Genomic DNA, 27232 nt, shown 5'->3' on the forward strand with positions numbered 1-27232 from the left:
CCCCATATTCCGGCCATTTCCCCAGCCTCAACCCTGGCCATGTACAGAAAATACTATAAATGCATTACACAAAAGGGATTCCCAAGAGACGGCGCCATTTAGATTTGAGCTTACCAAAAATGTAGATAATTTGGTTGTATCCACCTCCTGCTGTAACTGCCTTTGACTTTCCACTGGTGAAACTAACTTATTACACTGGCACAGTTTATTATCCAATTTAGCATACAGTTGGGATATGGTTTGGAATGGAATATTTCGACAACTCTGCACACTTAGAATGAATCCAGATTTGATCAATCATGTAAGAGAGTGTCTGTATTCAATTTTTTAAAAGATGTGCAATTCAAATATTTGAGTTGCGCATCAGCAGTTTTCTCCTTTTTGTTCACATGCTGTGCAAGATCAAAATCCCATATTTTATTTAGACAATTTAATATCAGTTGCTGTTCAAAAAAACCCACAATACTTGAAAGGTTGATGAACTTTCATCTGATGCTGCATATCGGGTCAGAACTTCCAGCATTTTCTGTTTTTAATCCTTAAAAGTATGTTCATGGGCACTTTGAATCTTGTATAAACTGGAAAGAAAGCCTACAGAGGAAACGCATTTGCTTAAACCACTGCCACAAAGGCTCCAAACATAATTTTTTGGCTGCCACTTCTGGTCTTTATTCCTCCATCGTATTTGATGAGGAACTCCTCTAATCCCATTGACTTTAGTTGGGAGTTGCAGTTTCAGACAGTGTGATCTGAAGCTGCTCAAACCCTGAGAAAAATCTGGCCATTGGTCCTTATCCAGGTTAACCTGGCAATAAGTCAGCTCTCAGGCAAGTGAAAGTTACATCTCCCATCAGTGGATTACATGAGTTACCCTTCACATCTAAGTTGGCACTTCAAATCCATTTCAGGCTAAAAACTGGTTCAAGAGATTCATCTGTTCATTGGCTATGTCAGTTATGCATGGTTTTGGTGAATGTCCACTGATATCCTACCTCAGCATAGGCCAAGCAAGAAAGGGTGCTACAGACTCATGCAAGATCAAGGAACAGGAATTATTTGCAAAGGAACAGTACGGTAGCATTGTGGATAGCATAATTGCTTCACAGCTCTGGTAGCATAGTGGTTAGCACAATTGCTTCACAGCTCCAGGGTCCTAGGTCCGATTCCCCGCTGGGTCACTGTCTGTGCGGAGTCTGCACGTTCTCCCCGTGTCTGCGTGGGTTTCCTCCGGACGCTCCGGTTTCCTCCCACAGTCCAAAGATGTGCAGGTTAGGTGGATTGGCCATGCTAAAATTGCCCTTAGTGTCCAAAATTGCCCTTAGTGCTGGGTGGGGTTACTGGGTTATGGGGATAGGGTGGAGGTGTGGGCTTCGATGAGATGCTCTTGAGCAGCATGGTAGCATAGTGGTTAGCACAATTGCTTCACAGCTCCAGGGTCCCAGTTTCGATACCCCACTGGGTCACTGTCTGTGCGGAGTCTGCACGTTCTCCCCGTGTGTGCGTGGGTTTCCTCCGGGTGCTCCGGTTTCCTCTCACAGTCCAAAGATGTGCCGGTTAGGTGGATTGGCCATGCTAAATTGCCCTTAGTGTCCAAAATTGCCCTTAGTGTTGGGTGGGGTTACTGGGTCATGGGGGTGGGGTGGGATGTGGGCTTGGGTGGGGTGCTCTTTCCAAGAGCCGGTGCAGACTCGATGGGCCGAATGGCCCCCTTCTGCACTGTAAATTCTATCTATCTAGGGTTCCAGGTTCGATTCCGGCTTGGGTCACTGTCTGTGCGGAGTCTGCACATCCTCCCAGTGTGTGCGTGGGTTTCCTCCGGGTGCTCCGGTTTCCTCCCACAGTCCAAAGATGTGCAGGTTAGGTGGATTGACCCTGATAAAGTGCCCTTAGTGTCCAAAATTGCCCTTAGTGTTGGGTTACTGGGTTATGGGGATAGGGTGGAAGTTTTGACTTTGGGTCGGGTGCTCTTTCCAAGAGCCGGTGCAGACTCGATGGGCCGAATGGCATCATTCTGCACTGTAAATTCTATGATAACAGAGAAACCTACGAAAGGGCACTTCAGTTTATTTATTTGTTTTTTATTTTTAAAAGGGTTTCTCTCTTCATTTTACCAAAATCCACCACCTCTGATGGGATGTGAGTATCATGACCTGTGGCGCGATTCTCCGACCCCCCACCGAATTCTCCACCACCAGAGATTCGGCGGGGGCGGGAATCGCGCCGCGCCTGTCGGCGGAAATCGCGCCGGTCGGTGTGCCCACCCCCGGCGATTCTCCGGTCCGCGATGGGCCGAAGTCCCGCCGCTGTCATAATGAGTGGGCCTTCTTCTATGCTGCAAACATCCAAAATAAAATTGGCAAACTCAGAAACAAAAAACCTCAGAATGGGAAAGGGTACATTGGTGCAGTAGAGGTGTTGTTCTGGGAATGGAACGGATGCAAATGATTAGGGAGAGCAAAACAGGCTGACCTTCATCTTGCCTCTTACTAAGCATGCTGGTGACTCAAGATTGATATGCACTAACATCTTTGTAGCTTGATTAGCACAAATAAGCCAAAGAAAAACTGTCATATGCTGTAAATAGTTCCTCTTTCCAACTCTCTGGAGAGGCAGAGAATCACATTTTGGGTGTTACTGGAGCACGAAATTCAGGCTCTTGTCTCGTTTTCAACAAATATTTTAATATAGACATTGGGGGAATACTTCAAACAAAATGCACTTTTCCCCGCCACCCCGCCAACCCCACCAGACATTTCTTCCCCATTACTTATTAGTTTACTTAACTGAACAATTCATATCTGTCAAGCACTTCGCCTATTAAACAAAACGAAAGCACATTCTTAGATCATGGAAAACCACACATTTCCCATGTGGTTTGAATTACATTAAGCATGTGTTATTAAAATTAAGTGTCTATCTCAGAACATGGTCCAGTCTAAGCATCAATGTGTTTTTGCAACACCAACCATCCAGAAGGATACTTTCCACAGTTTGATGTAGTGCATTGTACCAAAATGTGCACTGCAGATTGCCCACAGGTCATTCTTTTACAAATCTCATTGCGGCAATTGTCTAGACAATCAAGATATGTGGACATAAAGTTCAAGTGCTTAAATCTCACAGGACAAGGGAGAAACAGAAGCTGACAATAAGCAAAATAATTTTCTCGGCTTTTCTACCTTCCTATCATGTTATTCGATGCCATTACCCCCATGGGGACAAAATTCACAAACCCCTGAAAACAGACACAGAAATCGTAATACGCAATGCAGCCAGCACAAAATGCATCATTAAATGGCTGAACGCCTCAGTAGGAAGCTCTAATTTATGTGAGGCTAGCGCCAGTAGCCTACACTAATTAAAGGTAAATTGGACCGCTTAAAAGGGGAGGTTCAGTTTGACTGTAGCAATTTCTAGAATTATTTGCAGGAGAAATTCTGAGCAGGAAGAGCGAATTATGGCACAACATGAGTGAGAGAGCATGCTCCACAGACATCGCATTGGATGCCTTGGTGGAGGAAACATGTGACCTATCCACAGGTGGCTAATAGGCTCTTCAGACAAACTCTCAAGACAATGGAGGCAGATAGCTGTGGAAACCAACCGACGACCTGGTTGCGTTGCTGCTCAAAGTTCAATTATCTTACAGACTGGTCATGGTCAGCGATGCATCTTCAAATGCCAAATCTGATCAATGGCACCTGCAGGCTCACACATTGCTCAGTGCATCATATCTCCATCATTCACCTACTAGTCGCTATTAATCATAACTCATACCTAACATTCTTCAGCTTCACCTCACCCTCACATTTAGCACCACTTCAAGCCTCACACCCACGTCTCACAACTAGTTATTCAACTATGAACATCCAAACATGGCAACATACTTACTGACACATCTTCCACTCCCTTCATGATAAACTGGAACACAGCAGGGTGGAGCAGAAGCTAACCAGCTGCATATATTCACCCAATGGAGAAAATGGCAGTAGCCATCATTGGAGCGACCATAAAGAGGCCGCGGCCTACAGCACTGCCCAAATCAAAGATGACAGTATCCACGTTCCTAACTTTCTTTTTCACATTCTACTTGCACCTCATCCCACAATCTTTTATGGTTTATGGCTGAAAATGGTCAAAGCATGAACCTCTAGCTTCCCCCTCAAAACTCCACATTTCCTCCCCCCCTCTGCCCCAAACTCCACCCTTGGGTATCTGAAAGGAGAAAAGCTCAAGAACTGCCAGCTGAAATGGCAGAGGCGGAAAAACAAGAAATGAAAGAGAAGACGACAAGTTAAAAATGGCAACAGCGCGATTCACTGTTGTACTCACAAGCATTAGCTCATATACTGGGACTGCATCATAATTTAGAAGGTAGTATAGGTTCCAGGCTCAGCAGAAGGTGAGGTCACACCACTTTTTTGCTCCTGGAGACTAATCCAAATACTTTCTTGGGGCATCATGCTTTCGTGGGGCAGCGTAGAGAAGGCTGATGGGTATGCACAATGAAATGCTTGGTGCATTAGCTGCAATGTTAGACAGCCTGTGTGAAATGTCAAGGAACACGGATGAAAGCACTTATTTGGCACATGGCTTTACACAGTATTCAAAGCCAATCATTTCCAGTATAGAACTGGTGGTCAATTTCATAGCACATTTAGGGGCTACATGGTGGCGCAGTGGTTAGCATTGCTGCCTCACGGCGCCGAGGTCCCAGGTTCAATCCCGGCTCTGGGTCACTGTCTGTGTGGAGTTTGCACATTCTCCCCGTGTTTGCGTGAGTTTCACCCCCACAGCCCAAAGAATGTGCAGGGTAGATGGATTGGCCATTCTAAATTGCCCCTTAATTGGAAAAAATGAATTGGGTAATCTAAATTAAAAAAAAAAAAATTCATAGCACATTTGCAGACTCTGGCAAGGGAGAATGAAAGTTTTAAAGCTCTCTTCGAATACAGATGCTCAGTGGCCTCCCTTATGCAACAGTGGATGGCAAGCATCACTCGATTCAGCCAGGAAGGAGCGAGATGCGTAATGGTTTGCCTTTCATTGCCACTGGATATGCCAGCCTTGCCCAAGTTGCTGTTCCGGCTGCAGAAGAGGCTGATTTTGGTGGCCAGGGGCTTACAGAAGCGGAGATGTTTAACACACTTTTCATCGCAGAGATTCAGTTACTTGAATTGCTGCCTCAACATCCTGAATGGACAGTACCTCCTACGGAGAGCCCTTCCTCATACCCTTCCCTCTTACAGCCACTTCTCCTTCTTTGTGTTGACTTTGTGTATTCCCTGGGGCATGCTGTATTCCAAGGGCATTGCATACTACAGGATACATGTCTGGGAGCAATTTGTTTGTGCAGTATTCTTTAAGTCAGCACAAAGTACTGCAGTGCGACACACCATCCCCTGTAGATGGCTATAAAACAGCTGAACCCTAGAAATCACATCATCAACTAGCCTGAAAATAATTGATGATCTATTCAAGTAGCACCGCTGGGATGTCCTTTCCTGCTGCTGAGTCCATGTCGAGCTGTACAAAATTTTGGGAATGGGTCAATTGGAGCACTGAGCTCCAAAATGGAAGCACTGGAATCATGATTTGTCTACTCGATATATGGGGGGCAGTTTAGCTTAGTTGGGTGGTCAGCTGGTTTGTGACGCAGAGCGAGGCCAACAGAGTGGGTTCCATTCCTGTACCGGCTGAGGTTATTCATGAAGGCCCCGCCTTCTCAACCTTGCGGCTTGCCTTAGGTGTGGTGATCCTCAGGTTAAATCACCACCAGTCAGCTCTCCCCCAGAAAGGGGAAAGCAATCATGGTCAACTGGAACTATGGCGACTTTACAGTGGTCAAGTACAGCGACTTAGTGCCATTACATTGATTTTAGTACCGGGTTGATCATCAAGGACCTTGAATAGCATATTCTGGAGTTCTGAATTTAAATATGCATGTGAGGATGCACCCCATTTATTTCATAATAATGATGAATGTTGTTCCCCTCACCAATATTCTTAATTCAAATCTTGGGCCAGTTTTGTGATTCCTGGGTCTATTTATCTCCCAGTTATCAGAAAACAGTGATGCAAGAAAATGATCTGCTGCGGAGAGAAAACAATTAGAAAGAAAATGACATGCTGAATTTATTAACAGGTCGACGATAAAAAAGCAACACATTCGAAAATGCAGAATGAATGAATGCAATTACTACACAGCATGCTAGACTGCATGTCTGTGCCTAGAGACTGGTATTAGCAGGGCTACAACTCGACGCTGTCGCACCAGGAAAGGATGAGTCAGCCCAATCTGTTCTCACTGATCTGACCAACAAGTTGCCAGAGCAATAAGTAAATTAAATAAATTAAATTCAGACATACAAACAATAGAATGCTAATTGGATACTTGAATGTATACGCAGAACAAATCTGCAGGGGTTAAGTTCCTGCAATACATTGGTCAATAACAACAGGCATTTGCAGCGCAATTCTTACCAAGCAAAGGTTTACACCAAGCTAAACGAGAAGTTATCTGAATATGATGGCCAAAGTTTTGACAAGGTTTATGTTGCTTTTAGGTGCATCTTAGAAAGTGGTTGGTGAGGCTGCACTGTTTAGAGCCAAGGCAGCTGAAGGCACCTCCTTCAATGGTAAAGCAATTAGATTGGGGCTGCTCAAAAGACCAGAATTAAGGAAGAGCAAATAAGGAGGTAGGAAGGCTGAAGATGACAAAGTTGGGAGGGGCAAGGCCAGTGACAACATTCTGCAGATGGAAATAGGTGGTCTTAGCATGGCCTAGGGGTCAAGTATGACACCAAGTTGAAAAAAGTCCGATTCAGCCTCAGAAAAACGCCAGGCTGAGGAATGGAGTCAGCAGCTAAGGAACATAGCTTGTGGTGGGTACCAAAGACAATGGTTTCAGTCTTCCCAATAGGAAGTAATTTCTGTTTATCCAATACTGAACGTTGGGCAAGCAGTCTGATAATTTAGAGACAGTAAAGGATTTGTCAGCATGCATGTGGAAATTAGCAGCGTGCTGTCAGTTGATGCTGTGAAGGGACAGCATGTAGATGAGAAATAAATGAGAAAGGATTGCGATACATAGAACGTACAGTGCAGAAGGAGGCCATTCGGCCCATCGAGTCTGCACCGATCCACTTAAGCCCTCACTTTCACCCAATAACCCCTCCTAACCTTTTTAGTCACTAAGGGCAATTTAGTATGGCCAATCCACCTAACCTGCACATCTTTGGACTGTGGGAGAAAACCGGAGCACCCGGAGGAAACCCAGGCAGACACGGGGAGAACGTGCAGACTCCGCACAGACAGTGACCCAGCCGGGAATCGAACCTGGGACCCTGGCGCTGTGAAGCCACAGTGCTATCCACTGTGCTAACCCTATATCATCCATTGCCTTTTATTCAACAATCTCCTCTTTTCCACTGTACATTCTCTACACCAACAGCAGAAGCATTTTGCCTGAATTACAAGTTAACTGCTTGTTAAACCCCCATGCCCAACCCGACAGTGCCTGTTCTTTGCGTTCCTCACTGTATCCCTCCTCAGATTTAGCTACCAAATTCCTGGATTTCTCTGGACATCAAAACTATGCTTCTGTATTGGACAACACTATTCAACACAGCTGCCGTGTCTCTGACATTCTGCTGTGTTGCTTACATTTTAAAGTAACTTTGATCAGCTTACAGCCCTTCCCCCACTGTTGTTATTCCCTACTGAACCCGTGACTAGCCTACTGGCTTTCAGCTTGAGCTGCTTGTCTGGCTCCAAACTAGAGTTTGACACTCCTGGGTCAACATACATTCTGCACAATTTCTGGATCGTATGGTGACCTCCAATCTTGCCATAATTCCCCCCCCCCCACCCCACCCCCCTCCCCCTCACTGATTTTGCACATCAGCTACATCTTCACTGCCACTGAAATACAGCCAACATTGCATCCTGTGATATGCTGCTCTTGAAATAGCTTGTGGACTTCACTCTCAAACTTGGTCACCAAACTCGGACACAATGCTCCATTCTGACTTCAATTTATCTACCCCAACTTCATTCCACTGGGGAACCGCTCTTGATTCCTTCCTATTGTACCCCTCTATATTCCCCATTCATTACCAGGATTCATGTTTCTTACCAAATGCTACATAACCAGGCATATAGTGTGATTACTATGCATCCATTCAAGCTCAAGTTTTGACTACTGCTTCAGTCCCTTTTGTACTTTTTGTTCTTACCCATCATGGATCCTTCTCTTCTGTCATCATGCCTCCTCTCAGTTCTCCCCTCTCGAATACTCGGCCTTCCCAATTCCCACCTGAACTCTTCAGCACTCATCAACCTTTCTGCTATCCTGCTGCCACCCCAGACCTCATTCCCTCTTAAGTAAGCCTACAGCTTCTCTGTACCTCTCTTGGCATTCTCCAAAAGGGCCCATCCAGCCACTCATCACTGCCACATTAGCACCAACACCAACTGCCCCATCCTAGTCTCTCACCAACCTTCTCACTCAGTGTGCCCACTGGTAGTTAATTGTACCAATCTCCGTTCATCCCTTCCAGTGCTAATCCTGTTGATTCTGCCATGTGATCATCACCTCACCCCACTATGTACATTTACTGGATCATCCATGGGCTTGTTGTGGATGACTGTATTAACATCATAACCTTGAGGGAAACCTGACTGAGGGATGATGACACCCCCACCCCCACTCCACTGAATGGCACTTCCTGCCAGGATACACTTGCCACCATTTAGAAGTTGCGGTGCAGCTCTCATGATATTCCTCGGGAACTGTCACCTCCTTTGAACATCTTACCATGTCCAACCCATCTCGCCTCTCATTTAAAATTCTCACTCTCCAGCAACCCAAATTAAAATTTTCTCATCATATCTTCACTGCTTTCCTCCCTCGGCCTCTCCATCTTGATGCTTTCAACCTCCACCTCAATTCATCATTTTCTTTCTCCGAGTTCATGAGCCTCCCATCCTCCCTAAAACTCTCCCTCCATGTAAACTCCCTGCTCCTGTGCCCTCAATCCTATTCCCACTAATCGGCTAACTACCCAAATCATCATCCTGGCTCCCATGTTACTGATATTGTTAATATTTCTGTCTCCTTTGGTACTATCATCATTTCCTTCAAATCTGCCATCATCACTCCTTTCCTCAAAAAATTCCCTTCACCTCTTTACATTTGCAAACTAATGCCCATTCTGAACCACCTTTCCTCTGCATAGTCCTCGAACAGATGTTCTGCTAAATACTCTTTCCCTCCATGTTTGAATCCCTCTAGGCAGGTTTTATGCCTGCCACAGTCCAAAATGGCTCTTATCAAAGTCACAAATGACATCCTATGTGACATAGATAAAACTATCCCTCCTCGTCCTCCTCAATCTGCAGCTTTTGACATGTTTGACTGCACCATTCTCTTCCAAATTCCCCTCGCCAATTATACAGCTGGGTGGGGCACCATTTGCCTGGTCCAGCCTTAGCTAAAGAATCACCTGCAATGACTTCACTTCCCTTCAGGTCATGATCTGCCATGCTTTTCAGCTTTGATCACCAATCATAGAAAGACCCGTAGTGTACTTACATAGAACATACAGTGCAGGAGGCCATTCGGCCCATCGAGTCTGCACCGACCCACTTAAGCCCTCACTTCCACCCTATCCCCGTAACCCAATAACCCCTTCTCACCTTTTTTGGACACTAAGGGCAATTTAGTGTGGCCAATCCACCTAACCTGCACGTCTTTGGATTATGGGAGGAAACCGGAGCACCCGGGAGGAAACCCACACACACATGGAGAACGTTCAAACTCCACACAGACAGTGACCCAGCGGGGAATCGAACCTGGGTCCCTGGCACTGTGTTACCATGCTGTACTCTTTCTAATGCTAGGACAATATTGATTCAAAAAGAGCCAAGCGAATGGGCAGTACGTTAAGCTTAGACAAGCATACATGAAATAGCAAAAATTAGATACCATAAGACATCGGAGCAGAATTAGGCCACACGGCCCATCGAGTCTGCCGTGCCATTCAATCATGGCTGATACTTTTCTGGGGCGTTATTCTCCGACCCCCTGCCGGGTCAGAGAATCGCCGGGGGCTGGCGTGAATCCCGCCTCCGCCGGTTGCCGAAGTCTCCGGCACCTGAGATTCGGTGGGGGCGGGAATCGCGCCGCGCCGGTTGGCGGGTCCCCCCGCTCGATTCTCCGGCCCGAATGGGCCGAAGTCCCGTCGATAAATTGCCTGTCCCGCCAGCGTGGATTGAAACACCTTTTGAACGGCGGGACAAGGCGGCGTGGGCAGGCTCCGGATGATCTGGCCCCGGGGGGTGCCCCCACTGTGGCCTGGCCCGCGATCGGGGCCCACCGATCTACGGGCGGGCCTGTGCCGTGGGGGCACTCTTTCCCTTCCGCCTCCGCCACGGTCTCCACCATGGCGGAGGTGGAAGAGTCTCCCTCCATTGCGCATGCGTGGGAAACTGTCAGCGGCCGTTGACGCTCCCGCGCATGCGCCGCCTGGGGATGTCATTTCCACGCCAGCTGGCGGGGCAACAAAGGCCGTTTCCGCCAGCTGGCGGGGCGGAAATTCCTCCGCCGCCGGCCTAGCCCCTCAATGTTGGGGCTCGGCCCCCAAAGATGCGGAACATTCCGCACCTTTGGGGCGGCGCGATGCACGTCTGATTGGCGCCGTTTTGGGCACCAGTCGGCGGACATCGGGCCGTTTCGGGAGAATTTCGCCCCTTATCTCCATTCTCCCGCATTCTCCTCATAACCCCTGATCCCCTTATTAATCAAGTACCTATCTATCTCTGTCTTATCAAAGTCACAAATGGCATCTATGTCACCTCAAATGTTACTTCAAAATAAGTCAGGTAACTAGGATATAAATAGAAATTAGTGAAAAGAAAATGTTTAAATCAGTGCACAAGTTGTAAGAATGATAAATATGTGGGATGATCTAACATACAAATGCACTCGGAATGATTAAACTACAGTTGAATTGCTAAAATTGGAGTACTGAGGAAGCAGAGATGAATGTCAGTTTGTTGAAACACTAAAAACAGTTTGTTTTTTTATTTTATGTTTCTGTTCTTATAACAAATAAAATGAATATTTGACCAGCTAGTGTATTGACTATATTGTGGTAAAATGGATACGTATGACAGCCAAAAGTAGCTCCAGTAATAACCAAAGTTGATGAAAACACTGCCATACCGAATTTTCAGAAAGTATTATTTATAAAGTGTTTTTCCCGGCCACTGGACACCTCAAACTGCTTTACAGCCAATTGTAGTCACTGTTGTAATGCAGGAAACACAGCAGCCAAATTGCACACAACAAACTTCCATGGGATAATGACCAGATAATCTGGTTTTCGTGATTTTAACTGAGGGATAGATTTTAGTCAGGACACCAGAGATAACTTCCCTGGCCTCCTTTGAAAACATGCCATTGGGACTTTGACATGCACCCAGTAGGCTGATGGGGCCTGGGCCTAAGCAATTTAGACTTCACAATGGCTCAATCTTTCAAGGGTAGAAAGTTAGTGCACCAAATGTCCCAAAATGCTGATGTAGTAAGGGAGGCTGCATTCTATGTTCTTACAATTGAACTTGTTGCCTTTCAAAACAACCCTAAATTGCCTATCCAAGTTGTGTTTGTTCAAGTACTTTGTACATACCCTTCCTACATATAGTGTTACACTGTACACTTTACCTAAAAAAAAATTGGAGAATGCAGTGTCCTTGGACCTGCTCCCACAAAGAACTGTTAATCTCATCACCAAAAGGACCCAACATGGTCATGTGTTAGTTTCCGTTAAAGTGCAGGGCACGATTTAATGGAAATGAAACAGAGTCCCATTTTGGGTGTGTTTAGCTTGGGGTTTCCCTGTGCCTGGAGCTATTAAACGGCACTTTACTTCACTTTTGGGCCTTGGCGAGGAATGCACCATAGAGGCCGCACTTAAGTTCATTTCCTGCACTAACGAGCTCAGCTTGCCAATGCAGGAAGATATGGCGTCCCGATCGCTGGACACCTCCCCCCCCCCCACTGCGGTCTCCGGACCCCCCATTACTGCAACTTATCAATAGGGGGTCCTCGAGCCCCCCGCACTCCAACTAAAATGTGTAGGGTACCCAGAGGCTCAATCCCTGGCACAGGCAAGATGCCGCCTGGACACCTTGACATTGCTAGACCCTGGCATGGTGGCACTACCAGGGTGCCCAGATGGCACTAAAAGGGTACCACCCTGCCCAGAGGCCCACCCCACAAGTGGCAGTATGCCTGGTCCACATGTGTGGAAACGAGTGCCAAACGGCACCCGCTCGGGGTCTCAGAGGTGAGGCCTGTAGGACCCGCACCTTGAGTAACTCTGGTGTGAACAAGTGAGCATAACTGCACACTTAAATATGCAAATCTGGATCCCGCCTATCATGGACGGGATGCAGATCGCGACGCTTAGTGAGATCTCATTAATTCTCACGAGGTGTAACGAGAGGCCTCTCGTGAGTTTTACCAGTCGAGTCGCATCCAGAGTCGGGCACGACAGGGCCATTTGATCACACCCACAGTCTCCCAAGCACAATAAGAGATAGAAATGTAAAAGGGCTTTACTCTTCCTCATGCAGATGCATACCACCAGCCAAGGTGACACTCTCAAGAATCCGCACAGCAAAAGAAGAAACACTCCTTCATTAAAGTACTGCAGCAATAAGTGCCCGTATTGAGGCACACTAGGGAAAGCCTAATTAAGTATTTTGTAATTTATCCAATTGTCATTGGATAGTGTGCATAATAAGCTGTTATAGATAATACCGGTATCTGCTGTCTGCTGCTTACTATTCGGATGACATCTTCTAAATTACCACGGGCATTTTGAAAGTATTCCTATAAGAACAGATGTTCAAAATAAAGGAAATCCTGTTTCAGCGTTTCAAAAAGCTCCATGATCTTACTTAAAATATTTACTGAAAAAAGCAGAACAGAAGGCCAAAATTGTACTTGCTTTTTTAAAAAAATTGTATACTGTTCTGTATTCAGCTCCTATTAGACAGTTTAAGAGCATATCACATCAAGTGATGCTCGAAACAGAAATAACCTATTTTCCACAGAATTTGATTCCAAAACAATGTGCAACGTCTTGTTCATGTCAGAAATCAACAAATACTCTGTGGAGCACTAAAAGCTCAGTCTTGTTGGGGCATGGAATGAAAATGCTCAGAGGAAAATAGCACAATTGACAAAGTTAGGGTGGCATCTTGAAATTTCTGGCTACATTTATAGGTATAGAATCTTTTGGGGAGTATCAGCAGCTATTAATTTTCTTCACAAATAAAATTAAACATACAAGTGTATATTTACATGGTTCCCGAGGGGTTCAGTGGTCTAAATCACCTTTCATCTCTACTCACCTCTATAATCTTCAACCCCTTTCATAAGCGAGTGAGTCAGAATACAATTAGGTACTTTGTTGGATTGATATTCCGCATCATCAGAGGGAAATATAAATGACAGATGTTTTCAGGTTTGCTGATGTTGCATTCTTGTTCTATGGCCAATATATTAGATGGACTCCCAAGCAGCATGTGTGTTATATAGTAGTTCAGCATCTTACACAGAAGTATTTTATACCAAAGTAGATTAACTATTTTTACTAAAAGGTGAAGGGTGTGGCTTTAAGCAGAACACAAATTAGCGAGAAAATATGTTTCATCAACAATCCTCATATATTCAGGTGCATCCTGAATATTTTTGTGAAGATCTTGAACACTTAAGCTCAAATGTATGATATCATATTTCCAAGTAACAAATTTATTCATACCATTCCTCCACAGGACAAGTGGTAAAGCAATATTCTCAGTAGTCAACCTGAATCTTCATCACTTGCTGCACAAGACTTCTGAAAAATTGCCTTAGCAATGTTCTGGTGGAGTAAGTTCAGAGCATCCACTGGATCCAAATTACAAGAATATCAAAACAACATTCCCTTTTTCAAAACTTCTTACAAAGCAATATATTAAATGCCCTAGAACAGTAGTTGGCAGCCTGCGGCCCAGGGGTCATATGTGGCCCATCAGGGTTCTGAGTGCAGCCCACGAAACATTTTGTTGACGGTTGCCTATGCACTAGGTTTCCACATTCCATTGGCTTCCATCGCATATGACTGAAGTGATGCGCATGTAAGTAAGATAACATGAAGTGAGGTGCGTGATGCTGATTGCACACAACATTGAATGCGAGAGGCGTGTGCTCCTCCTGCATATAATCAAGCATAAATATTTGTTTTGCTTTCAAACCACTTGAAGTTGATGACAGTTCTATCAATATATGAATGATTAAGTATATTCTATAACTTATGAAATATTTGGTGTGTATTAAATGTATTCAATCTTATTCAAGGGTCATAGTGAATGTGCCCGATTTCAAACTTGCGGCCCGTTGAGATGAAGGTGGGTCACTCATGCAACCCACTCACTAGACTAGATATCCCATCATTGCCCTAAAAGAACAAGAATAGGGAAAGAGGATGATTGCCTTGGCTATTGATTAATAAATCCAGTAACTAACCATGTTTAAATTGCGGCTATGTTCAATATATGGCAAAATCTCCCAACATGTTAATCAGGCACAGAGTGACATCGTGTTGGGCACGATATTGCCCCCCCCCCTCCCCTCTCCCCCGGGTGGAGGCAGTCTGCTAATGGCTGGCAGCAGGATCTTCCCGTTCTGCCACCAATGGGGTTGGTCGTTGTGTGCACCCCTGCACTGCCGGGAAACCCATGGAAACCCATGGCGGGGATTTGCTGTCGGTGAAACCGGAAGATCCTCCTGATGGGAATGGCCAGAAAATTCCAGTCATTATCAAGTAACAGTCCCCTCCCAAAAGAGATTGATGCCTGATCATAAGAACATAAGAACTAGGAGCAGGAGTAGGCCATCTGGCCCCTCGAGCCTGCTCCACCATTCAATGAGATCATGGCTGATCTTTTGTGGACTCAGCTCCACTTTCCGGCCCGAACACCATAACCCTTAATTCCTTTATTCTTCAAAAAACTATCTATCTTTATCTTAAAAACATTCAATGAATGAGCCTCTACTGCTTCACTGGGCAAGGAATTCCATAGATTCACAACCCTTTGGGTGAAGAAGTTCCTCCTAAACTCAGTCCGAAATCTACTTCCCCTTATTTTGAGGCTATGCCCCCTAGTTCTGCTTTCCACCAGTGGAAACAACCTGCCCGCATCTATCCTATCTATTCCCTTCATAATCTTATATGTTTCTATAAGATCCCCCCTCATCCTTCTAAATTCCAACGAGTACAGTCCCAGTCTACTCAACCTCTCCTCGTAATCCAACCCCTTCAGCTCTGGGATTAACCTAGTGAATCTCCTCTGCACACCCTCCAGTGCCAGTACGTCCTTTCTCAAGTAAGGAGACCAAAACTGAACACAATACTCCAGGTGTGGCCTCACTAACACCTTATACAATTGCAGCATAACCTCCCTAGTCTTAAACTCCATCCCTCTAGCAATGAAGGACAAAATTCCATTTGCCTTCTTAATCACCTGTTGCACCTGAAAACCAACTTTTTGCGACTCATGCACTAGCACACCCAGGTCTCTCTGCACAGCAGCATGTTTTAATATTTTATCATTTAAATAATAATCCCTTTTGCTGTTATTCCTACCAAAATGGATAACCTCACATTTGTCAACATTGTATTCCATCTGCCAGACCCTAGCCCATTCACTTAGCCTATCCAAATCCCTCTGCAGACTTCCAGTATCCTCTGCACTTTTTGCTTTACCACTTCTCTTAGTGTCGTCTGCAAACTTGGACACATTGCCCTTGGTCCCCAACTCCAAATCATCTATGTAAATTGTGAACAGTTGTGGGCCCAACACTGATCCCTGAGGGACACCACTAGCTACTGATTGCCAACCAGAGAAACACCCATTTATCCCCACTCTTTGCTTTCTATTAATTAACCAATCCTCTATCCATGCTACTACTTTCCCCTTAATGCCATGCATCTTTATCTTATGCAACAATCTTTTGTGTGGCACCTTGTCAAAAGCTTTCTGGAAATCCAGATATACCACATCCATTGGCTCCCCGTTATCTACCGCACTGTTAATGTCCTCAAAAAATTCCACTAAATTAGTTAGGCACGACCTGCCCTTTATGAACCCATGCTGCGTCTGTCCAATGGGACAATTTCCATCCAGATGCCTCGCTATTTCTTCCTTGATGATAGATTCCAGCATCTTCCCTACTACCGAAGTTAAGCTCACTGGCCTATAATTACCCACTTTCTGCCTACCTCCTTTTTTAAACAGTGGTGTCACGTTTGCTAATTTCCAATCCGCCAGGACCACCCCAGATTCTAGTGAATTTTGGTAAATTATCACTCGTGCATTTGCAATTTCCCTAGCCATCTCTTTTAGCACTCTGGGATGTATTCCATCAGGTCCAGGAGACTTGTCTACCTTTAGCCCCATTAGCTTGCCCATCACTACCTCCTTGGTGATAACAATCCTCTCAAGGTCCTCACCTGTCATAGCCTCATTTCCATCAGTCACTGGCATGTTATTTGTGTCTTCCACTGTGAAGACCGACCCAAAAAACCTGTTCAGTTCCTCAGCCATTTCCTCATCTCCCATTACTAAATCTCCCTTCTCAACCTCTAAAGGACCAATATTTACCTTAGCCACTCTTTTTTGTTTTATGTATTTGTAGAAACTTTTACTATCTGTTTTTATATTCTGAGCAAGTTTACTCTCATAATCTATCTTACTCTTCTTTATAGCTTTTTTACTAGCTTTCTGTTGCCCCCTAAAGATTTCCCAGTCCTCTAGTCTCCCTCTAATCTTTGCTACTTTGTATGTTTTTTCCTTCAATTTGATACTCTCCCTTATTTCCTTAGATATCCACGGTCGATTTTCCCTCTTTTTACCGCCCTTCCTTTTTGTTGGTATAAACCTTTGCTGAGCACTGTGAAAAATCACTTGGAAGGTTCTCCACTGTTTCTCAACTGTTTCACTATAAAGTCTTTGCTCCCAGTCTACCTTAGCTAGTTCTTCTCTCATCCCATTGTAATCTCCTTTGTTTAAGCACAAAACTCTAGTGCTTGATTTTACCTTCTCACCCTCCATCTGTATTTTAAATTCCACCATATTGTGATCGCTACTTCCGAGAGGATCCCTAACTATGAGATCCTGAATCAATCCTGTCTCATTACACAGGACCAGATCTAGGACTGCTTGTTCCCTCGTAGGTTCCATTACATACTGTTCTAGGAAACTATCGCGGATACATTCTATAAACTCCTCCTCAAGGCTGCCTTGACCGACCTGGTTAAACCAATCGACATGTAGATTAAAATCCCCCATGATAACTGCTGTACCATTTCTACATGCATCTGTTATTTCTTTGTTTATTGCCTGCCCCACCATAATGTTACTATTTGGTGGCCTATAGATTACTCCTATCAGTGACTTTTTCGCCTTACTATTCCTGATTTCCACCCAAATGGATTCAACCTTATCCTCCATAGTACCGATGTCATCCCTTACTGTTGCCCGGATGTCATCCTTCAATAACAGAGCTACACCACCTCCCTTACCATCCACTCTGTCCTTCCGAAAGGTTTGATACCCTCGGATATTTAACTCCCAGTCGTGACCATCCTTTAACCATGTTTCAGTAATGGCCACTAAATCATAGTCATTCACGATGATTTGCGCCATCAACTCATTTACCTTATTCCGAATACTACGAGCATTCAGGTAAAGTACACTTATGTTGGCTTTTTTACCTCTGTTCTGAACCTTAACACAACACCTCGATCAGTAACCTCTCCTAAGTTATATTTCCTCTTAACCTTTCTCCTAATTTTCCTTGTCGTCGAACCCATATCTTCCTGTAACAACCTGACGCGTCGCTTACCATTAATGTTTTCACTTCCCGTTTTATTTCTTTTAGTATTCCTGGTCCTCTTCACTGAGCTCCCCTCAGTCACTGTACCTTGTACTGTCGCCCTTTTTGATTTTTGACTATGTCTTCCCTGTCTTACACTTTCCCCCTTACTGCCTTTTATTTCTGTCCCTGTTTTACTACCTTCCAACTTCCTGCATCGGTTCCCATCCCCCTGCCATCAACCAACAGAGGGTTCAGAATTAGTATGAACATTAACAAGTAAGTGAACAATTACCTGTCAAAGGAAGCTACATAAAACAATAGCTTATAATAATGTAAACTTGTGATACCCATTAATTTGAATCCAACCAAACAATGTCATATCTGTCTCATGAAACACACTCACCACGATGGGTGCAGGTCCAAGGCACAATTCCTAATAATTCAGCACAATTGTCATAATAATGGCTAATGTGAGAACGGATTAACAGGCAGACCACACATTTCTGCAACATTATCCTGATGTGGGGCGGGATTCACCGCAATTGGCGCGATGTCCGCCGACCGGCGCCAAAAACGGCGCGAATCAGTCTGGCATCGCGCCGCCCCAAAGGTACGGAGGTCTTCGCATCTTGAGGAGCCGAGCCCTAACCTTGAGGGGCTAGGCCCGCGCCGGACTGATTTCCGCCCCGCCAGCTGGCGGGAAAGGCCTTTGGTGCCCCGCCAACTGGCGCGAAACTGACTTTGCCGGGCTGCGCATGCGCTGGAGCGTCAGCGGCCGCTCACGGCATGCCCACGCATGCGCAGTGGAGGGGGTCTCTTCTGCCTCCGCCATGGCGGAGACCATGGCGAAGGCGGAAGGAAAAGAGTGCCCCCACGGTACAGGCCCGCCCGTGGATTGGTGGGCCCCGATCGCGGGCCAGGCCACCGTGGGGGCACCCCCCGCGGGGCCAGATCGCCCCGCACCCCCCCCCCCCCCAGGACCCCGGAGCCTGCCCGCGCCGCCTTTTCCCGCCGGTAAGGGAGGTGGTTTGATTCTCGCCGGCGGGACAGGCATTCCAGCAGCAGGACTTCGGCCCATACGGGCCAGAGAATCGCCGGGGGGGGGGCGCGCCAACCAGCGTGGCGGGATTCCCGCCCCCCCCCCCGCCGAATATCCGGTGCCCGAGAATTCAGCAACCAGCGGGGGCGGGATTCACGCCAGCCCCCGGCGATTCTCCGACCCGGTGGGGGGGTCGGAGAATCCCGCCTTATATCAGAAGAGTGGGACAACCCTCATGGAAATTAAGGGAAGTAATCTTCAAACCTAGAGTTTAAGTTCCAATGCTGGAAGAGATTGGAGAAGGCCTCCAAGTGCCAAATTCTAATTAAGATTTTCCAATATTAGTTGGTGCAGCTGAGAAATGCACAAATGTCATGCACAACACAAAGCTTGGGAAGGGGGCGGGGAAAGAGAAAAAAATAATGGTAGAATTGCCAGAGTCACAGACAATTGCCGGCGCAAATGCCGCTCCTTCAATACATCACAGATTCAGGGATAAAAGGTGGGATTCTCCAGTGTCCCAGCTGCGTCTTCTCTGTTCCCTCCGCTGTCAACGGGAATTCTCATTGAAGATACCTCATGCTGCTGGGAAACCCAGGAGTGCACTGTAGATGGGACCACAGAATCGCCCCGCCAGCAAATGGCCAAGGAATTCCGGCCAAAGTTACAAAAGGACACCCCAATTTAAATGTGTTTGCTGTCAACACGGATGTTGAAAATGTATGCCATTCCAGAGTTCAAGTACCTTCTTTGAAAAATGTAATGCCTCATTGATACACTCTATTCATTTGGTTAACTCACAAGATGCCAAATCAAAAGCTTTTCAGTTAACTTTATCTTTGGTGAATCTTACATGTCGAGCAAAACATTCATTGCTCTGTTACATTTTTATTCCAAGTAGAGAATCAGTCATATGCTCGCCTTCCAAAAAAATTCCCATCTCTTCAGACATCTGACCTTTTGTCTGCATCACTGCTCAAAATGTTTGTAAATCCTGACAATCTTCTCATGACATTCTCCATTACAATTTTGAAAAAGTTAAAATGTTATTTGCTTTAATTTATCTAAACAAATTCAAATTATGCAAGTAGCACTTAGATAAGATACTGTTTGGTTATAACCAAATAATTTAATCCTACTTAGTTTGTGATTTTGTTGAAAGAAGTACTCAAATTATGAGCCTCTCAGTTCCACTTAGCTCATTGTGTACTTGGAGCACTTTTTTTTTAATGTATTGTGTATAAGCTTGTATTGTGTATAAGCTTGTGTATAAGCTTTATGTATTGTGTGCATCCTTACCATTTTGGAAGGAATTCTATCAGCTGGCTCAAAACAAAGGTTTTTCAGATTTGGAGCGATGATATGGGCAGATACAGTGTGGCCCACTCTTGTAAATATAGCACGATAAAGGATCAAAATTATTCACGATAATGGCATTTTAAAAAAACTCTGCGTCTGGAATTTATAAACGTTTTTTCCCAATCCATATATCTTTATTTTCCTCTTCTCCTTCCTTACATCCCTGCCACATAGTCAATTTAATAACGGATAAGGCGAACAACTGTTTCTTAGTCTCCACCAGCTCCATTGGGAGATTTGCCAAGAACAACATGGGGTGACTCAGTCGCTAAATGTTTGCAAATTATAGATGGGAAATTAGAGGTAAAAACTTTTGACTTAACACTTCATGGCACAAACAAAAATCATGCACAAAATGTCTCTGCAGGTTAGCCAAATCTGAAAACTAGTGGAACAGAATTTCCTTCACCCAATCTGTAGCAAAATTAAAGCTGAACTTGCCACCAGCAAATGACTCCAAAATTTCCTGAAATAAGTCACACTAACACGTATAAGAGAACAGTGTAAAACGAATGGCAATAATCATGGCAGAGGAGAGAATTCAACAGCTTCCTTCTTTGAATTTCTTTTCATCTTACTGATCTTAAGGAGGTTTAATGGCTTCAAAGCTGATCACTTACACATATTCAGCACAGCACGTTTAACAATTCTCTGACTTTTCCAATTTTTAAGGAAACAGATTCTGTTGCCATAAAAAAAAATTAAATATTGAAAATACAGTGGGGGGATTTTGAGCCTGCACTTGCCATCCGTGGGATCAACAGCGTGGGCGGAAGATCCCACGAGAATTGGGAAACACAATTCCTGTCGGAGAGATCACCTTTCCCAATTTCCCCTGCTGGCGATGTCATGAGGTGAACCTCATTTTAATACACTTACATCGATTTAAATATTATTTGCAGTCCCCCTGCCACATGATCGCCCTCACTAAATATTTACACCTCGCCAATGTGATACTTTGGCCAGATATGAGGCAGTCGAGGGGATCCCTCCAGGGACATAGAGGTAAGTTTAGCCTGCCTGGCAGAGGTTAGCACTGCCAAGTTAGCACAGGAAGCCCCATATCTCTGTGATAAGGGCTGGGGGCCATTAGGCAGCGGTGCTGATTGGGAGCCGGTTGCTGGCTCTATGAGATCCCACCCCACCAGAGTGACGGGATAAACCACGGCCACTCTTTTTTTTTCTAAAAGGCTCAGATTTGGCGATTAAACTGGTCTGTGCAACTGGAGAGTTACACACCAGTTTTCTGTCTGAGCCTGACACTTTGCCAAATTCTAGCCAGATTCTGCCCAATGCAACTCTTGAAGGAGTTATTTAATGGTCTCCTTAGGCCATTTGGCCCACTTCTTCATAGAGAAGCATAGACTCAATCTAAACAATCCCATCCCATAGCCCTACAAGCTTATTTCCTTAAGTGCCCATCAAATTTCCTTCTGACATCATTGACCATCTCTGCTTCCAGCATCCTACTGGGCTGGGAGTTCCAAGTCATTGCTATGCAAAATGTTTCAAGGCTACAGACCAAGTGCTGAAAAATTGGATTAGCATAGATAGATGTTTAGAATAGAATAGAATCACTAATGGGCCATTCTGCCCATCGAGTCTGCACCAAACTTCTCTCAAAGAACACCCTACCTGGGCCCACAACCCACCCTATTGCTGTGCCCATTTGAAAAATAAGGTGTAATTTATCATTGTCAATCTACCTAACCTGCACATCTTTGGACTGTGGGAGGAAACTGGAGCACTGTGAGGAAACCCATGCAGACACGGGGAGAACATACAAACTCCGCAGGCAGTGACCCAAGGCGGGCATTAGTCCCAGATCACTATAGGATGCTTTCCCCTTTGAGGGCAGAGCTGACTGGTGATAATTTAATCTGAGGATCACCATGCCGCAGGTGAGGAGCAAGTTTGAGAAGGCAGGGCCTTCATGAATAACCTCAGCCTGTACAGGGATTGAACCTGCACTGTTGCCCTCGCTCTGCATCACAAACCAGCTGTTCAGCCAACTGTGCTCTACTGGCCCCATTGGTTTGATGGTCAGTGTAGACTTGATGGTCCAAAGGGCCTCTTTCTGTGTTGTAACAGTATGACAAATTGACCCTGCATCTCTTGCCCAAAACTTCAAATCTGTGTTCACTATTCCTTACACCATCAATTAATGTGAACTATTTTTCCTTGCCAACCTTATCCAAAGCTGTCATAATTTTTGTTACCTCTATCAAATCTCCCCTACTCCAAGGAGAGTGAGCTCAAGCTTCTCAAACCTAACTTTGCAGCTAAAATTCCCCCATCCCTGGATCTATTCTGGTAAATCTGCACCATCTCCAGGACCCTCACATCCTTCCTAAAGGGTGGTGACCAGAATTGGTTGCAATGCTCTAGGTGTAGGCTAACCAGACTTTTATAAAGATTAAGCATAATTTCCCTGCTTTTGAACTCAAAAGTTCTACTTAAAGGCCATATAATTTGCTGAGCACTCGCCAATGTATCTATTACCTTCAAAGATCTATGCATCTGCCCTCCCATATTTCCCCCTGTTCCTGCATTCACCGGTATATTGTCTCTCCCTATTCCTTCTACCAAAATGCATTACCTCATACTTCTCCTTATTAAATTCTATCTGCCATTTGCTCGCCCATTCTGCTAACTTACCCATGTCCTGCTGCAATCAATTTGCATTACCCTCGCTGCTTGCCACTCCTCCAAGTTCGGTATTATCAATTTACTCTGAATTCAAATCTCAAAAGTCAGTTATAAATCAAAAAGAGCCGTGGTCTTAGCTTTAACCCTTAATGAATGTGACCCTCCAGTCCAAAAAATAACCAATTTACACACTCATTGTTTTCCTATGATAAAAATGCACACAGCAGCTCATTGTCACGCCAACTAGTACAAGGAAATTCCTTTCATTGAATAGACATGTCTTTGCATTATATGGAGGAATAACATTCACAATCAATTGACCTGCTTTAACTTGCTGTACAAATCAATAATACCACAGTATCGAATCCAATGATTCAATTTCAGGAACCAATGTTCATTATAAGTTAAGGCAACCAAACTAGAAGAAAAGCAAAATCTCTCAGAGTTAACCGCCTTGCAGTAACTCCACAAATATAACATAGAGAGGACTGTGTTCCAAGGACGCAACGTATTGCAAAATAAAAATGGTAATGATAAAACACTCCTGCTTCATTCTTGTACACAGAGCCTTAGGGATAGAGAGTTTCTACATAGTAATGTCAGTACAATACAGATGAATTTGGCAAAACCAGCATTAGAAGAAAAATAAATCAGAGAATCGTAAACTTGCATTGTGCCTAAAACAACCGTCTTTTCCCCTGGTTTAACATTCAATTTGCCTGAATCCGGTCTTGCCACCAGGTGGACATTGTGCAATTCAGTCAATTACACTGGCTCAAGAATGCTCTTCAAATTGCTCACTTTGAAAAGCTTTTAATATCAAAAAATATCTCATTTACCAAGAAACTGACTGGGGCACACCAACGAAGCTAGTAACTGGTTCAGTATCTTTTTTCAAAAAAGTGATTTTAAATCAGGGTCCTCACAGGTGGTGGACTAAATATTTGATTTAAAATGTTTATTTTTGATGATAAATACATTTTCAGCTGTTTAATAAAACTGCACCCACTCTTTAAAAGTATCAAGGAACCCATTGTAATGGAAAGAAACAAGAACATAATTAGGATTTAGAACATAGAACGATACAGCGCAGTACAGGCCCTTCGGCCCACGATGTTGCACCAAAACAAAAGCCATCTAACCTACACTATGCCATTATCATCCATATGTTTATCCAATAAACTTTTAAATGCCCTCAATGTTGGCGAGTTCACTACTGTTGCAGGTAGGGCATTTGTTGGGCTACCAAATGCACTGGCTCATAGGAGGTTTTACTGGAATGAACTGTAACCCAACTAATACAATTCCAAGCACATTTTGAGCATAATTTCCACAATTTTGTCAAAGCAGGAACTGTACCTCTTTATATTATCCTGCTCATGTGTTAATGTCTTGAACGATACTTCAGAGAATACTAAAAGGTAATTTAGTCTGACATGTCACGGTTAATTAAAATGTTACTTTAAAGTTACTGTAGCCACTGAACTTGCACCCAAGGTAACTGTAACATGGCTTAAATCACTGGAAATAAAGATTGTGCAATATGGATACCCATGAAGTAACTACCTAAGCCATGAAACCATCAAACAATCAAAACAATCATTCTGGAGCAATGTCTTTGATTAGATCATTTCCTCACTCACATAATAATCTATACTTGCTACCCCTCATAAAGTAAGCTTCCATTTACTATCAAAGGAGCTGCTACAACAAAAGGACAAGTCAGTATTCCTCTTTGAACTGAAACATACAGGTATCACAAAGTTTAAACGATTTAATAGGTGGCGTACCAATAAATTATCAAACTCATGTCAACTATTGCAGATATTGCCAGGCAACTCTGGGCCTCAACAATTATTGCTGCTTGGTTGTGAAATGCGTATGTTAGTGCTACACTATCAACATTATATATCACAAAGCACTCACCTTAAACAAAACCTTTGAACTCAACAATCAATATTTTACAAGTCAGAGATTTTAAAGTGACACAGGATACTCATTATCAAGACAAGTGATTGCACTTGCGACTTTTTGTTGCGATTAATATCCTTGCCACATACAACAGGTTTTCATTCTGCCTTTGGGAGACACTATTCCATAGCACTGAGAGAAGGTTAGCAAGCTAGAGTGTGGCGGGATCAGCCCTGCACCCGCAGCATTGTCAGTGCTTTAATGTGCTAATACACTTCAACAACCTTAACATCTCACATCTATTAAAGCTTGATCAAAGAGTTTTGGGGATGCAGAGATTAACAGTGTACCCCTTAAACTTTTAGTTATGTGGTACTTTACCCTAAGATAGAAAAAGCACTCATCTTGAAGGCACATGATATAGCAACTGCAATATTATTATAATAACACTAGTATTCATGGAACTGGGTTGTAACTCATCCAAGCTATGATTTAACATTCTGAAAATATCTGCATTTAATACATAACCTACACATGTACACGTAGCACTATGGTTACTGGAGAGCTTCCTAAAACTGCACAAGGGTCAAGGATCAAATCAAAGCTTACATGAACAAATATTTGTTTTTTAAATTCAAAGATACAAGTTTCAAACACTAAAAAAATTAATTCAACATTTTTGCCTTTGGACTACTCTTCACCTCCCCACCCCCCCCCCCCCCCCCCCCCCACCCCCTCCCCGCCCCCCCATTTCTTGACAAGGCAGAGGGGATAGAAGTGTTTAACATTTTGTTAGGTTCGGAAAAGTTAGATGAAAGCAAGATTTCCTGCTGTGTACAGAAATTAGCAGAGGAAATAATATTTACAATTATGTTTTTTTTTAAACTGGAGGAATTTTATTAACCACAAAGGACGTGATGGGCACAACAGTGCAAAGGTGGATTTTTTTTTAAAGTTTCAGGAAACTAGACAGGTTCTCACCAACCAAATGAACACAGACTCATTAGGAATGCATCGGGGGAATCCTCTGAATGGGTGAGCCATATGAACCTTAAAGTCATCCTGTCTGAAATTGTGCTGGTGGAACTACTTCAGATACAAACTTTGCCATTCTGTCAGTGCCGTTGTGAATCTGACATTAATCTTCCAACAACAAATTGTCCACTGAATAATAATCGCAGCGTTGGAAGATCTCTTTCGAGCTTAAGTCTCTGACTGATTTTCTTGGCTAAAAGTTTCTGAACACAGTTTTACATCAACTCACCTTTAGCTGTTATTGAAAACAGAGATTAATTGGAGAGTTCACTTTAATCTTTGTAGTGCCCCGAATTGTGTATTTTTTCAATCACACATCTAAAAAGGAAAGCCCTAAAGACTTGGATTGAATGAAACTGTCAGGTTTGGTTTGCAATTCCTGCTTTAGCAGCCCTCAGTGCTTTCTCCTGAAATTCGAAATCCATATCGATATACACGCCAGATATGTATTTGGATTATTGGGATCATATTCATTGATAGTGAAGTAAACCTATAAATTCTAAAGCAACTGTATAAGCAAACACTCCAGAATGATAGGGTTTTAATGGTATGACTACAGGGTTGTTGGCTTCTGTTCATTATTACTACAACTTACAGATCAATAGTCTGAAAGTGATCAGAAAACCACTTGTTATAAAAGGTGTCATTAATATTGAAAAAAAGATAAAACATAAAAAATATACAGCAAGGGGTCTAGCTCTTTTCAGCAGAACAAGGCACGGTAACCGCCCGTTGAGATTGTTAGTATTGCTTTGCATTCACATCTAGCTAAGCCTCACAAAATTACATATCAGCATGGCAGATATGGAAATTCCTGGCCTTTGTGCTAACTTCACTGCATACATTTTATTATAAGCTACCTTCCCCCCAGCCGATTGAAGTTGAATTCAAGAAATGGATAAAACAACATATTGAGATGATGTCAAAGATGTGCCATTATAGCAAAAGAGCATTCTCTTAACTTTACTTTCATCACTCCTTAATGCCCTCTCACTCCTTCCCCTCAACTCCAAACAATGAAAAAAATCCTACCTTTAATTTTGCATAACACAATTTGGTCATACGGAGGACAACTTAGTTTGGTACATGTCTCAGGAATGATATGGTACATCTACAAAATGCTAAAAGTAGTGATTGCTCGTTAGACTGGAGTTAATCGTACCCCCAACCACCACCAACCCCCCCCCCCCCGAATCCCACACTAAGGGTGCATAGGAGAAAGGGGTAGTGCAAGTGAGGAGGGAGGGAGAGGACTGGTCAAGGGGGCAGCAAGTGCAGAGGGGGCAGCAAGGGCAGGGTTGTCA

The 27232-nt window shown here is 44.1% G+C and overlaps 1 protein-coding gene across 1 annotated transcript in view; it reads right to left on the reverse strand.

Annotated features, from left to right (window-relative positions):
* LOC140429603 (chondroitin sulfate synthase 3-like) overlaps nucleotides 1-27232 on the reverse strand; it is a 293522-nt gene that overhangs the window by 264329 nt on the left and 1961 nt on the right. The gene's annotated exons all lie outside the window — the stretch shown is intronic.

Source organism: Scyliorhinus torazame, chromosome 9 (assembly GCF_047496885.1).
Source record: "Scyliorhinus torazame isolate Kashiwa2021f chromosome 9, sScyTor2.1, whole genome shotgun sequence".
NCBI lineage: Eukaryota > Metazoa > Chordata > Chondrichthyes > Carcharhiniformes > Scyliorhinidae > Scyliorhinus > Scyliorhinus torazame.